The sequence below is a fragment of the Xenopus laevis genome, chromosome 7L (genome assembly GCF_017654675.1).
Source record: "Xenopus laevis strain J_2021 chromosome 7L, Xenopus_laevis_v10.1, whole genome shotgun sequence".
NCBI lineage: Eukaryota > Metazoa > Chordata > Amphibia > Anura > Pipidae > Xenopus > Xenopus laevis.
Genome location: NC_054383.1, coordinates 118325748 through 118331747, shown reverse-complemented (window position 1 = coordinate 118331747; position 6000 = coordinate 118325748).

The following is a 6000-nucleotide window of genomic DNA, read 5'->3' as shown; positions in this document are numbered from 1 at the left end:
TGAAGATGGGTTTTCACCGGCAGTTGTTAGGGAGAATTTAAAGATTATAACTGAGAAATAAGAATTTTAATTAAGGAAAAATCTGAGAAGGACAAAAATAATAAGGACACCTACTTTATATCTACAATCAAGCAATTGGCTCCAGGCATTAAACTCTTCATTCTTCTCAGTCTAGAAGTTATTAGATGCTTAGAACTACTTATAATGAAATATGATGTGGAAACCTCATGTGACATCATCGCCAACAGAATTCAATCATCTTTATCTTTCTTCAAAGATCTGTTTTTTTTTTTAAAAATATTGGTTCCCATATAATATAATAAATCCTTGACTGATTATTTATGTGTTTTCTGAGTATTTTATATTTTTTGTTTTATAATCTCATATTTATATTAGATGTGATAGCAAAATATACATGGATTATGACTTGGAACAGCAGAAAATTGCAGGAAGATATGTTGAGATTGACAGGGTTAAATATAATGAAGACATCGGAGACTCCTATAGAAGAAGGTTTTTTACCGGCAGTTCTTAGGCAAAATTTAGAAATAGTAGATGAGAAATAAGAATAGTTCAAAAATCTCAGTTTTCTAGATATCACTCCCTTATGATATAATAAATCATTGTCTGATAATATATGTGGTTTCTGAGTAGTTTGTGTTTTCTATTTTATAATTCCATGTTCTTTTTAAGGTTCTAAGGTTGAAAACAATAGAACCAAGTTACAATGTAGTTCAGATTTCATTAGCCAAACTGTATGTTGTATTCATGTTTAAGGCCACACTAAATGATATGGTCAATGGCATGAAAATGTATTTCAAATAAGGGTAGACTGGGCTGACTGATTAAATAATTTGACTTGTTAGTGAGGTCATCGATGAATCCAGAACTGTATCAATGGCAATTCCGTGAAACAGTTTGTGACTCAATAGTTCATTGAATCAGAATGTGTGTGGATGCCCATGTGTTTCCAAATATATTTATCATAATTTCCCATGTGTGGTTGATTTAAGAAAATTCTTCTGTAGCAATGACAAGGTAAATGATCATCCAGGAAACTATAAGTAACATTGGGACTAGCGATGTGTGGCCGACCAAATACCCGTGGGTCGGGCGGGTTTGGGCCGACCTCATACGCTTTGTTGCTGGTGGCGGGTGGGTTGAGCTCTTCTCCTGCTCTCCCTGCCCGCCACCATCAAATGCCAACTTCCGGGTTCGTCTTTTATAGATGCTGTGTGTCTGTGCGTCTTATATAGATGCTGTGCGTCTGTGCGTCTTTTATAGATGCTGTGCGGATGCGAGCCAAGGGAGGGAAGGTTAGGGTCGGGTGCGGGTCAGGAAAATCCCGACCCGCACATCACTAATTGGGACCATAATATCTTTGCCATGTTGAAGGGTAATCATTACTTCATTAAGAGTAGCCTGTCAGCTCAGTTGAGTTGTGTAGTTTTCGTGTATAAATAATATTAAAAATAAAGCATGAGTGGTGCTACTACATTTAAAGTGAAATTGTTTTACATTAGCTCCAAGTTGCTTTGTTGAAAAAAATGTAAATTGTCCAACAGCCCAAAATTGAAAATTAATTCTTACAGAATGTGCAGTTAGGGTATAATATGTATATTTAACTATAGTTAGTAATTTACATAATAAAACGTTTGCTTAGGGAATGGCTTCCATAGAATATTTTTTTTTTACTATAGTTTTGCAAAAAGCTTTGGTAAATTGTTTTATTTCTCTCTTTTACTTTACTTTACTGGTATGAAATGACCTACACCTATAAGCCAATATGCTGTTTATTAATAGCAACAGATGGCCATAGATTTTACCTTCATCTGCTGATGCATCATCACTGGCTGACATGGTACATTGTCAGATTACACTTTTTAAAATAGAGTTTTTGGCCCAAAAAGCTTGACCAGATAAATTCCAGGTTTATTAAATAAGCCTCGACTTGTAAGGTGCTATAGTTGATTGAATAGAAAGTTAAGTAATTGAAAAATTACAGCTGCCGGGGTCAGTGACCCCCATTGAGAACTAGAGAGAGAATGGTAAATAATTCAGAAACAATAAACATAACCACTTTGAAAAGTTGCAGAAAGTAAGCCATTCTATAACATACTTAACATTAACTTAAATTGAACTACCCCTTTAAAGGAAATCTATGCCCCCAGAATGAATACTTAAGCAACAGATAGTTTATATCAAATTGAATGACATATTAAAGAATCTTACCAAACTGGAATATATATTTACATAAATATTGCCCTTTTACATCTCTTGCCTTGAACCACCATTTCGTGACTCTATCTGTGCTGCCTCAGAGATCACCTGACCAGAAATACTACAACACTAAGGGGCTGATTCACTAAGCTCGAGTGAAGGATTCGAATGAAAAATACTTCGAATTTCGAAGTATTTTTTGGGTACTTCGACCATCGAATTGGTTAAATTCGTTCGAAGTCGAACGAAATCGAACGAATCGAACGAAAAATCGTTCGACTATTCGACCATTCGATAGTCGAAGTACTTCCCCTTTAAAAAAAACTTCGACCCCCTACTTCGGCAGCTAAAAGCTACCGAAGTCAATGTTAGCCTATGGGGAAGGTCCCCATAGGCTTGCCTGTGATTTTTTGATCGAAGGATTTTCCTTCGATCGTTGGATTAAAATCCTTCGAATCGTTCGATTCGAAGGATTTAATCGTTCGATCGAACAGAAAATCCTTCGATCGATCGATCGCAGGATCAGCGCTAAATCCTTCGACTTCGATATTCGAAGTCGAAGGATTTCAATCCGAGGGTCAAATTTCGAAGTATTTTTAACTTCGAAATTCGTCCCTTAGTGAATCGGCCCCTAACTGTAACAGGAAGAAGTGAGGAGGCAAAAGGCAGAACTCTGTCTGTTAATTGGCTCATGTGACCTAACATGTGGTTTGTATGTGTGCACAGTGAATCTTACGATTTCAGGGGGCGGCCCTTATTTTTTAAAATGGCAATTTTCTATTTATGATTACCCAATGGCACATACTACTAAAAAAGTATATTATTATGATAATGTTTCATTTACATGAAGCAGGGTTTTACACATGAGCTGTTTTACTCAGTATCTTTTAATAGAGACCTACATTGTTTGGGGGGTATAGTTTTCCTTTAACCCTTTGTACATTTTGCAGAGCACATATTTTATTGTATGTAATATACAGGTATGGGATCCGTTATCTGGAAATCCGTTATCCATTACGCTCTGATTTGCGGGAAGGCCATCTCCCATAGACTCCATTTTATCCAAATAATCCAAATTATTAAAAGTGATACCCTTTTTCTCTGTAATAATGGCAGTAGCTTGTACTTGATCCCAACTAAGATATAATTAATTCCTATTGGAAGCAAAACCAAACTATTGGGTTTATTTAATGTTTACATGATTTTCTAGCAGACTTAAGGTATGGAGATCCAAATTACGGATAGATTTGTTATCCGGTAACCATTAGGTCCTGCGTGTTCTGGTTTACAGGCCCCATACCTGTACTAACATTTCTTATTCCTAACATCTCCTTTAAGTGTTTTCTTTTCTCTTTTACAGATGGATATTGTGGAAAATCCATCTAATTAATTACAGAATTAACTTATTATCACTGATATTTACATAACGATTTACACAGTATTTCTTACATCAGAGACATTAGGATCTATGGTCCAAGTGTCCCTTTGTTGTAAGTTCATATAACTATTCTCTATCTAGAAGGATTACAAGATCAAAGATGTCAGTTGCATTAAAATGTATTATTTTTGTACCAAAGATTAAATTTACATATATATATATATCTACAAACACACACACACACAGGGACATGTAATCTTAAAATCCTTCATACCAGTATTATCCAGTTTTTATGCATAGTGAATATGTTAGTAGGCCGATATATATTAAAATGATGATGTTACATATAGATTCATAGGCAGGTTGTGCCCATAATAATTAATTGAAAGGCAACATCTGACCTTCAGTTGGACAACCCCTTTTTATACTTTGGGCAGATTAAGCCAACCTCCCAATAATACATAATAACAGTAACTGTGAGTTACCGGTCAGTTTGACTGTACCATTTGGTGGGGATTTGCTCCAGCTCACAGTTTAAGCACAAATGGTGAGACTGGAATGGTCTGCTCCATACTTTTATATTATGGAGATAATAGCGACTCCAAAAGAGTCTGCTGGCAAATGGGCACAAGCAAATGGTGAAAGTAAGAGGAATTGTCAATCATAAAATATATAAAAATGAAATGATTTTTATTCTCAGCACCACTGTCAGTGAGTTCTTTACCAGGTTTCTCATATTTACTGGGTTCTAATTTCAGAAGCAAGACTATCAGAATTCCCACACTCATTGATTTACATGAAGTAAACTTCAATGGGAATTATTCCTGCACTGCAAGGTCAAAGATATTAACATACGCAATCAGCAAGGTGGATTTACAATATTATTGAGAAATCAAAGTTTTTTGGGGGGGAAAACTTTTAATTGAATTCACACGAATGCGCTATTCCTTTGATCGTAGCATTAGAAATTGGTATATAGCTACTATCCAGTGTTCCTTTTGTTTGGGCACAGCAATTGCACCGCCATAAAGTTATTATTCTTTTACTTTCTTTATCTGCTGATGCCTCATACCATCACTAACATGGTGCATTGCATTCAAACTATTCAGATCATCTGTGAACCAATAGGATTGTAGGATAGTCTGTCAAAACAGCCCATGCTTTTCTCTGTACAGAAATGGGATCTGTTCTCCGGAAACCCGTTATCCGAATTATGATAATCCGTTATAATTAAATTATCCATATTTTTAAAAACGATTTCAAAAAATGTTTATTAAAAGTGATAACCTTTTTCTCTGTAATAATAAAACAGTAGCTTGTACTTGATCCAAACTAAGATATAATTAATCCTTATTGGAGGCAAAACCAGCCTATTAGGTTTATTTAATGTTTACATGATTTTGTAGCAGACTTAAGGTCTGAAGATCCAAATTACAGAAAGATCCGTTATCCGTAAAAACCCAGATCTCAAATATTCTGGATAACAGGTCCCATACCTGTACTAATTTTAGTGCATGTACAGGTATGGAATGTGTTTATGCTGGGGTTTTCCAGATAAGGAAATATATCCCATCACTGTATATCTTAGTTGTGATGAAGTACAGGTTACTGTTTTATTATCACAGAGAAAAGGAAAATACCACATTTTAAACTTTTTAATGATTTGATTAAAATGGAGTCTATGGGCGATTGGCCTTTTCCATAATGCAGCGCTTTCTGGATAATTGATCCAATAGGTGTACTTATATATGTAGTTAACTTTTCCTTTATATTGTTGTTTTGTTTCTATTCGTTCCCCTACACAGAGGACAGACATTATGGGGCTGATTCACTAAGCTCGAGTGAAGGATTCGAATGAAAAATACTTCGAATTTCGAAGTATTTTTTGGGTACTTCGACCATCGAATTGGTTAAATTCGTTCGAATTCGAACGAAATCGAACGAATCGAACTAAAAATCGTTCGACTATTCGACCATTCGATAGTCGAAGTACTTCCCCTTTAAAAAAAACTTCGACCCCCTACTTCGGCAGCTAAAAGCTACCGAAGTCAATGTTAGCCTATGGGGAAGGTCCCCATAGGCTTGCCTGTGATTTTTTGATCGAAGGATTTTCCATCGATCGTTGGATTAAAATCCTTCGATCGATCGATCGCAGGATTAGCGCTTAATCCTTCGACTTCGATATTCGAAGTCGAAGGATTTCAATCCGAGGGTCGAATTTCGAAGTATTTTTAACTTCGAAATTCGACCCTTAGTGAATCGGCCCCTATGTCTGGCTGAGAAATGTCTCTTTACTTTTACCCTCCTGCAATAGGCTTACAATTCTATTTTGACAGCTATTTTAGTATGAATGCTCAATCATTAAGCATTATGGCATCTGTTTTCCGGGAAACCTGTTATCC